The sequence below is a fragment of the Sarcophilus harrisii genome, chromosome 2 (assembly GCF_902635505.1).
Source record: "Sarcophilus harrisii chromosome 2, mSarHar1.11, whole genome shotgun sequence".
NCBI lineage: Eukaryota > Metazoa > Chordata > Mammalia > Dasyuromorphia > Dasyuridae > Sarcophilus > Sarcophilus harrisii.
Genome location: NC_045427.1, coordinates 220,838,862 through 220,849,109, shown reverse-complemented (window position 1 = coordinate 220,849,109; position 10,248 = coordinate 220,838,862). Strand labels below are relative to the sequence as shown.

Sequence of the window (10,248 nt, the reverse complement as noted above, 5' to 3'; positions counted from 1 at the left end):
AGGCCAAAAGCAAAGTCTTAAAGAAAAAACACAAACTGGATAGAGGTCCAACAAGAATTCCCTGAAAAGCTAAAGAAAGAGATTAATGTGGTAGAAGAAAAATTTAGAAATACTCATTGATATCATAGATGTCAATGTGAATGAAGGACTGAAGAGAGAAATGATCAGGATTGACTATCTTATTATGAACTAGAATTATATTCCCTTAAGTCAATCCAGTCTGTCCTTCTACAATGTACCCTGGTTAAGGAGAAAGACAAAAGCATGACCCGGAAGAAAATGTGTTTGAAGTCCTAGAAAAGATCACCTTAATGATAGTTGAGAACTTGGGTCACCCTCAAACTGTGATATTCCTTTCAGAACCTTATGGTTTCAACTCCATAGATATGTCAAAAGATGTCAGTCCACTAAGGTATATTTTCATGAGTCTTAAGTTGAATTCTGCTTGCCAAAAATGGGCATAAAAGCAAATTAGGAAATTAGGACAAATACTGACCAGAAAAAAATTAATGTGGATATTTATTTTCTAAATCATGAACCTCATGACACCAATAGTGTGTTGATAATTATAGAAAAAATGAGAGGGAGATATTTAACAAATACTATGTACAGCTGTGAGCTTGGGACTGCTTCCTAAAAGCATAATCTCAAAGAATTAAACATATTATGTTGATCAAAAACTTATTTATCACTGGATGACTGATGATGATAAAAATGGAATGATAATGTGTTCTATGAAATAATACAATCAATAAATTGTGGTGTTGACCCTTACAGACTCAAATGCCATTCTCTAGAAGGCTTAGTACAGTGAAAACAATGACAGAAGTTGAAAATGTGGAAAAGCTAATTGATCTTACAGATAGTATCTAGAGATGAATGTTGCTACCTTTAAATATCATGCTCTAAACAGGTAAGTATTGCATAATGATTTTTAACATTTAAATCAAATGAGAACTCTTGAACTACTGAATTCTGGGTTTTATTGACCACAAATGGTTAATGACATGCATAATAAATGTTTAGATATGCTCGTGTGCAAAACAGAAATATCTGTCAACTCTTGTAGCTTATCCAGAGAATATAAGCATCAGGAAATTAGTGAAACTTGTATATAGATTCTTTTTCATATTTGAAGTAAATTGTAAAAATAGTTAATGATTAGAGTACATGTACACAAGCCCATCCAACAAAATATTCAGCAAGTAATTATGATCACTAAAATGTTATTGGAAAAATATTTCTCAATATTGATCTTATAAATCAGAATTTACATTGACCAAAATTGAGATTTTTAAAATAAGTTTTAATTTTCAAAATATATGCAAAGATAGTTTTCAATATTCATTCTTGCAAAATCTTGTATTCCAAATTTTTCTCCCTTCCTTTCCCCCAACACTCCCCTCCCCCAGACAGCAAGTAATACAATATATGCTAAGCATGTGGGATTCTTCTAAAGGTATTTCTACATTTATCATGCTGCACAAGAAAATCAGATTAAAAAAATGAGAAAGAAAAAAAGCAAACAAACAACAAAAAGGTAAAAAAAACTATGTTATGAATCACATTAAGTTCTGAGTCCTGAGCTGTTAGGATGACAAGTTATGTAGCATGGCAGATTTTTTTTTTCAGTAGTGCCAGTGTCCTGCCTTACCTTGAAATCCTAGATCTAGAAGCCAGAATTTGTACTTGAATGGTAATGTTATCAATGCTCAGTACAGTAGGATGTTTGCCATGAATCTGCCACCCCAGCAGCATCCTATCTCTCTTAACTGCAAAACTACCCTCCTTCATCATGCTGACTTTATGACATATATTGTTCTGCTTTATCATACCTTCAGAGTGACCTCATTTTTTTTTTTACCAAATACCTGACCCATCATTGTCCTACAGTGGTCTTTAATCTCTCTGCCCTTGGCTGACATTCCTAGACTTGTTGCCCAATTTGGTTTCATCAGAGCCACATCAAGGCTATGACCAAGAGTAACTGTGGTTCCCTACTCAGTACAGGAAAAGGCAGCATGATCTGAGGAAATGGAATTAGGGATTTCCTTCTGCATCTTTACTGTGGAATTCCAGCCCTTGTCTTATCATTTACTGTATGCTTTTGGGTAACTCACTTCCCCTCCCTCATGGTTCTGTTAACTTCCTTCTCTGTGAAAGGACATTTTGGGATAATATAATGTTTAAAGTTTCTTTCAATGCCATCATTTTTTTTAATAATTATAACTTTTTATTGACAGAACCCATGCCAGGGTAATTTTTTACAACATTATCCCTTGCACTCACTTCTGTTCCGATTTTTCCCCTCCCTCTCTCCACCCCCTCCCCCAGATCTAATGCCATCATTCTTTATGCTGAGTGGTAAAAATTTGGATTCTGCCAAATCTCTGGATGCTGGCTTCTTCTAGGACATTAATATATTGATCATAATCCTCCCTCACACTGATGTCCATATTTTATCTTCTCTATGTGGTTTCCCTTTCATTGTCTCATTCCAGCCTAACCATAGGCCTAGGAGAATGACATCATGAGAAATGGTATCATTAGCATCATCTAATGGATGAACTGAAGCTAATAGAAAGGAAATTATTTTCCATGCCAACAGAGAGTAATTAATGACAAAGATGGGAAGTTTTTGATGTCATGAAAAAGTATCTTCGCTTTCCTTTGTTGGAAATGTTACAATTTCTCTGTATCTTGCAATGTGTTGCAAAGTGATGAAGGTACTAGGAAAGTCCAAATTGAAAAAACTAGAGTCCCAGCCTTCTTCTCTGAAGGTGCTCTAGGCATGAAGGCACAGGAATCAAAGTGATACAAAGTGCACAGGAACATTTTAATATTGAATCATCATCAGGATTTTTTTTTCTTTAGAGATAGCATTTTTTCATGGGGGAAAAAGTGTCAAATATGCTTGATTCTGCTCAAGTTACTTAGTACTCAAGTGATCATGGAGTAGTAGCTTCTCCTTTACCTCATCTTTAAAATGAGAAAGCCAAACTAGTAAGTCTCTAAGGTCTTTTCCCAGCTCTAAATCCTATGATGTCCTATATTGTTCAACAAAATGACAGAACTGAGTAGGAGTCTCGTGGACATCTAGATAACATGAGTCACAGTAAAAGGCATTTAGAATTTAGTACCTGAGCACTACCTGCCCTGCTCTCACTATTATATATATTCATTTCTCCACTCATTCATTCATTGAATAGATTTTTATTGACCACCCACATTTCCATCCTCTTTAGAGAAAAATCCATGACCCAGGAATACAGAAGTGCCATGAAGAACCTGGTTCATCCAAAAGACAGTCCAATATACTGAATTTGCTTCTATATATGTCAGTGTTTAATGTTTCATTAAAATTTTTGAAATGGGTTACATGACAAATATTTTTTGGATATCTGCTACAGGATAAGTTATATAAAGATGACTTGACCCTCCAGCCTCAAGAGTTATTGACAGGTCTGATCTATGGGAAGGTCTCTACCACAGATATTTCAGCATCTCAACCAAAGGCCTGGGCATATTAGATGGGAAGACCATTGCTGTCCTGAAATCCAAATAGATGGTTGCTACAGCCTCAGCCCAGGAAGTGGAATACCCCTAAGGAAGGAAAATGAGATAAGAGCCTCAAAGTATAAAGTAGTTCATCCCAGCCCAAATTCCAGCTCCTGATGCCACAGTTCTTATTTCTATCTACAAAAGAAGAAGGTGTAGGAACAAGGAATCATAAGATTGGGGATCCCAAAAGTTAAAGATTCAGGGGAAAAGGAATCATCTGGAGCCTGATTAGGTATTATTTAGTGGTAAAAGGACTGTTACTAATAACCAAAGCTTTGGACTAGTAAGCTTTTGGAATACTCATAGAGCTTATGGCAGTCTTGTGGAAAACATCGACTCTCTTCTCTCTCTTTACCACAATGTAATAAATGGGTTAGCCACATGATCAGGCCCAAGGCATTTTAACTCCAAAACCAGGGTCCTTTACACTATGACATATCACTTCTTAACCATTTGGAATCAGCTAGGAGATTGCTTTTACTGGGGATAGGGATGCTGGCATAGAGTCACTCCTTTAATGGGATCAAGGTGGACAGATAAATCTGATCAGAAGCCTATTCTAGGGTTGAAGGAATGATATTAAATAGAAAAAAACAGGTGAAGGCTGTGACGTTGGAGATGGCATATTGTGATCAGAAAGATTCCATTCTTTCTGAGACTAACAAACCTTATGATAAATCCATTAATATTACTTCCAGGGGCTGAAACATTGTCCATTATCTTTAAAACGGCTTTTAGGGTTCACTTTATTCCCCAGGTGCTGAGTTTTTGGCATTCCCCTTGCTTTGGGTGAAGTTAGGAGGGAGGACTGAGCAAGTTAGAAGAGCCTTTTCCCATGGCATCCCCCTCTGGGCTCAAAGCCCAGGCCATAGCTCCCACTCTGCTTTCCTATATCATTCTTAAATCAAAATATCTGAAAAAGAAGAGGTTGAAGAAATCCCAGGACTAGGATGCCAAATAGACAGACTCAGGTCTCCAACAGAGTGCAGAGCTTGGTTATTGAAGGTGGGAGGGAAGCATGGACACAAGAAGAGAAAGGGACAAGGAAAAAAAGAGAGAACTCCCCTCCAGTTCCCTGGCACTGTTCTGTGGCCCTGGCAAAGATAAAATAATCAGGGACAAGGATGAAACAAGGGAAAAAAGAGTGAGGAGAAATTCTGAGCACAGGGAACCTCCATACCACTCAGTGGAGTCATGCATTTCTTCTCACAAAAGCTCGTACAGCATTTCTCGTTACCAGGGCATTCTCCATCATTTTGACAGATGCTTTTAAAACCCGTCAATAAACACCATCTTGTCATAACAGGGCATGTTCCTTGCTTTTCTAGATCAGATAAGGGCAAGGCCATAAAAAGTCAGAGGGTTTAATTTCTAGAACAATTCCCTCCCAATGCAGAACTGACTTGTAACACTCAGCTCCCATCCTGCTGGTCTAATTGACCTTATAACATCTCTCTTCAATTCCAGGAAATTTGGCAGAGCCACCATCTGGAGCATTGATACTACCCATATGGACAGGACTCCTTTCATTTCTGCTTGGAAATCTAGTCCCTGTAGCCTCTTGGACTATGGCTCTACTCAGGGGTGGACAACAAAAGCATCATTATTTCATTTTATATGAGGAAGTTAAGATTCAAGAGTTGAATAGGTTTTTGTGATTTACTGATATAGGTACTAGAGACAGGTCTTGAATCCTGCTGCCTCCAAGAAAAGTAAACTCTTCTAGAATATGTGGCTTTTCAGATGAAAAGACTGTGATAGAATGTCAATAGCAATAGCAATGGAGATAAAGAAGGAGGCAGTGAAAGAGCTAAAGAATGAGATAGAGACATAGAGGTAGATTGAGGGAGAAAGAAACTGTTAGAAACAAGAGAAAGAAGGTAGAGATAAAGAATGATGGAGATTAAGAATAAGTCAAAGTGTGAGAGACTAAAACTCAGATATATAAAGCATGGGAATGAATCTTGGAATCCTAAAATCTTAGACATTTCTCAAGCAGCAGTCCCAAATTGAGGTAAGCCATGGGGAGGAAATATTGAAAGTCTTACCTCTATCCAGAGGGCCTAAACTTCCTACTCTGAAATCTCAACCCTCCACGCTGCAGACTAACCCTGACCCTGATCTCACCTGAATTTTCTGTCCTAGAAGAAGACACAAGGATGAGTAGTACTACAAGGAAGAAGAGAGTGCTGGACTTCATAGTGATGGCAGGAGTCACTGGGAAGCTGATGCAAGGGCCTGGCATTTATATCCACTTCAGTGGATGCAATCGCCAGAAAATTGCATCATTAATTATCTTTCCTCTTCAGGGTTGGGATTTAATAGCAGGAAGCTTTGACCCTAAATTGTTTGCAATCCTTTCTGCTAAAACATAAGCAGCATGGATGGGACTTCTGCTGCTGATTGTAGAGAGAAAAAGAAAAGAGACACAGATCAACTCAGACAATCTTTAGGAGAATAGCTTGCTTTTCTAGTTAATTTTATGTACAAAATTCTTTGACTTGGTTTGAATTCAGAGCATCGGGGTCAGAAATGAATGACCTTAAATGAGTCATTTATTTCTTCTGAACCTCAGTTTCCTCATTTGTCAAGTATCCTTCTAACACTTGAGGTAAGAACCTCTTTTCACTAAGGTATCTTCTGACTTTAAATCTTGTTCTTCAGCCTAAGTAGGCTAAGTGATTTAGTGTATGGAGTGAATACCCTTTCTGTGTTATGGTTCCTTAACCCTCCTTTTATTAAGTATAGACTAATCTCGAAGCATGCCATTTTATCTTAACATTGCACCAAAACTAACCAGTTATAGGTGTGAGTCAAGCCTCCCACCTCTATTGCAGATGGGGTTGATCACAGCCTTGATGTTAGAGTCTCTTTAGCATAAGTATTCCTCACCTTTATTTTCTTAGCATATCCCAATGTCAATGTGTCCTAGGAATCTGTGATGAAGCATATCTACCTACTGCCAGACAGGTGATAGACACCAGAGTTGGAAAGATCTATATTGAGACATAGACAGAGACATCAATATAGACATAGATGAAGATTTAAACATAGATGTAGACATGGACATAGACATAGAAATAGTGGCATAGACATAAACATAAACATAGACATAGATGTAGATATAGATATATAGATAGAAACAGTTTTGATAAAGATATTTCTGAGCATGATTACTTGTAAACTTCATTGTGCTCAACTGTATTTATAATTTACACAGATTTTTTTTCTTCTTTCATTCCATTTTTATTTGGGGACAGGTATTAGGGATGAAAGATGGCATTAAGGTTGTTTAAGAAAGAGGGTCATTGAAACCTTCTGTAAGATGCATATAAAAGAAAAGAAATATGCTTAGAAGGAAATTCAAGTAGGACAACTTGTGACATGTAGAATTTATTAAATACGTTTTTTTAAAAAGCAAGTAATTTGTAATAGATATAAATAATTTAACATAATTTCTTTTGTATTTTTCTATGTGCATAGACATAACTCCTTTTTGCATGTTTTGGTTCAGAATATTAAAAAAAAAATAAATGATTCAAAACTGTAATGTCTGATTTTACAACATTTCCTATACTTATGGATGAGCAACGAACATTTACATGAGTTATAACCTTGTTTCCATCATTAATTTATTGAAATAGCATCTTCTCTGATTACTTCACTATGAGAAAATGATTATGAAAGATTTTTTGGAATTTCAACCGTCAGTGAGATTGAAACTGACTCTGGAGATAAATTAAAGGTCAAAGAGAAAAGGATTTGGCATCCAAAGAAATTAAACTCATGAACTTGTTCTGCAAATAGAAAGATTTGTAAATAAGACTAAAATAAGTAGACCAAATTGGCTTCTATAATTTTCCCAGGTCCTTGGAAAGGATGGCTAATTTGTACTGTTTTCTTTATTTTATCTATTTTTAATGATATTAAAGGAAATTATGGAAGGGAACTCAGCATGACAGAATGGATAGAGAACTGCCAGCAGAAAGATAGAACTAAGATGGTAGAGCAGTGAGAAGTAGAAGAGTGGCCTTCCTCTTCCTCTTGCACCTCCAAGAAATTCCACTTTCAAATATTTAGAAATATGAACCAGACTGGATCCTGGTGGGGAAATCGAGAAAAAAGCAAAAGTGATTTGTTTATTCAACTCACTTTGGCATAGTTAAAGAGATCTATAGAGAACAGGATGATTTCTAGTCAAGAACCCAGCACAGACTTGGTATTCTAGGTCCCAGAGAGTTGCTATGTACCAGGACAAGAGGAGGTTCACACACATCCAGCAGCACCACATGCAGAAGATCTGGAACAGTTGTTGACTATATGAAGAAAGGGATTAGCACTCTGGAGTGGTGTTCCTACCTTGGGAGTCGTGGGGTAATATAAAGAGAAAGGAAAAAAAAAAGCAGCAGTGGTGTGATTCAAAACCCCAGGAACAGAACAGAACAAAACAATTCCAGCTTGCAGGCCACAGAATCTTACAGAGGAATTACCAAGAAAAGAATCCTATATTGAAGGAGATCCTACAATTGTTTCATCCAAAACCAGTACATGAAGTCACAGATTCTGTCAATATTTTTTAAAAGTATATTCTTAAATTCTAAATTTAGCCTCTAAATTTCTGACAACTAATGCTTTGTGTCCAAGGAAGGGAAGTGGCAGGATGGCAAAGAGGATAGAGTATTAGATAGAATCGGGAAAAGCAGAATTCAAAGCTCATCGCAAATGTTTATCTTCTAGGTCATACTCAACTAACCACTTTCTGTCTCTTAACCTCTATTTCCTTACCAGTACAATGGACATAACAATAAGCATATAGATATGTGCATAAGTATAGGCAGGTGCCAGGGTTATTGAGAGGATTAAATAAAATAATTTTATGTAGATCACTCTGTAACCTTAAAGCTCTATAACAATGTTAGCTATGACTATTATTAGAGAGAAAGCATAAAGAAAGAGAATCTAAGTGAAGCAGTATGACATGGACTTCCTGGAAATCCCAGGTAAAAGTAGGGCTTTTATACTCCCTAAAAGATCTTTGATCTCTGCAAATATTTTCCTCTCACTGGGCCTTAGTTTCCTTATCTGTGGGGGACAACCAAGGGTCTTTGAGCTACTGCAATCTATAATGCACACAAAAAATATAAGTCCTATTTCAGGTCCACCAGCAAAGACATCTGGTTCATTAAGAGAAGTCTGAGCAAAAAGAGATCAAGTTCTCTCTGACTCATTAATGCCCTCATCTGGGGAATGCAATTGCAAGAAAATTGTATAAAATATAACTTAAACAATTTGCAACAAGTTGGATACCAGTTATGGAACAGATTCTGCCACAAAAACTGACTAAGATACATAGGATCCTGAAACTCATAAACAAAGACAAGAAATATAACAATATAATAGACAATTACCAGTATTACATTGCAGAAAATGTAAAAATACTTTGTATTGACCAATCACCAGCTATTGGTCTCCTGCTCCCACTGTCCAAGGACCTAGCTGTCATTACCCAGCACTGGAAATCAATCAGCAGAACCTCCCCAGGGCAAATTAAAGTGGCTCTCACTTCTTTGCATTCAACAGACCTCAAGTCTTTAAAAAATGAATAATAAAAACCAAAAAAGAACTTTCACCATAGACAGCTTTTATGAAGAGAGAGAAGAACAGACCTCAAATCCTGAGGTTCCTAAAGGCAAAATAACTCCAGAAGAAGTCCCAAAGTGAGACATGAGCTGGTCCCCATTTCACAAGAGAAATATTCTGAGTCACTGGCAAAGTCCAGATTTCCTGCCCTGCCATTGCATGGATTTAAACCATTTAGCTCTGGAACATTTCTGGTGGTGTTTTTGTCCATTTCAATGAAGGGAGCTATACTTTCTGCTTCCAAGTGATGGGTGCCTCATCCTTAAACTTAGAAATTCTTGCACTCAAAATCACCAATGTGTAGCAAAGAATAGACAGATTTTTATCTGAGCACTTCCTGGCATCCCTCAGATCAACAACAGATCAAATCTCTGAACTTGTTTTGGAGTGACAGAATCCACGTATATTTGGGATGTAACAAATTTCCAGCAGAAGATATTTTGGAAAAACTTCAGAAAAGGTCAATTGGACATGGTTGGAGACAACTGAGTATAGGCACAGTTCAGAGAGCCAAGGCATTGTGTTCATGTGCTAGGGAATCTCCTGAGAGGTTCTTAGCCAAAATATAGCAGATTTGCCTATTCTGTCCTGGTTAAAAGCCAATGGACCAGCAGATTAGCTGTGAGACATTCAATATAAAAGGCAAATAGCCTCTGACCTTCAGAATAACTGGGACCCAGCCACACACATCTAGCACCTAAAATCAGTCAGCACTGATGCAGAGCAGCCTAAAGCCACTATCACCTATAGAAGAAGCTTGAGGCAATCTCCTCTTTGTCCCAAGAGCAGACCTTAACCTTTAAAAAATGAGCAAAAAAGAAAAAAGGACTCTGACTACAGATAGCTTTTATGGAGAAAGAGAATAGACCTCAAACTCTGAGGATTCTAAAGGCAAATCATGTCTAGACGAAGCTCCAAAGGGTGATATGAATTGGTCCCCATCTCATAATTCTCTTTTTGAAGAATTCAAAAAAGATCTTTAAAATAGGGTTAGAAGAAAAATGGGGAAAGGAAATGAGAAGTTTGCAAGAGAGTTTAGAAAAAGAA

General features: G+C 37.1%; 1 long non-coding RNA gene across 1 annotated transcript; it reads right to left on the bottom strand.

Annotated features, from left to right (window-relative positions):
* Positions 1-3,307: 3,307 nt before the first annotated feature.
* LOC111718594 lies at positions 3,308-6,635 on the bottom strand. The gene is made up of 3 exons (XR_002769113.2): positions 5,689-6,635; positions 4,742-4,885; positions 3,308-3,603 (listed from the first exon to the last, which is right to left on the bottom strand). It is a non-coding gene; the product is annotated as an uncharacterized LOC111718594 (long non-coding RNA).
* Positions 6,636-10,248: the final 3,613 nt, after the last annotated feature.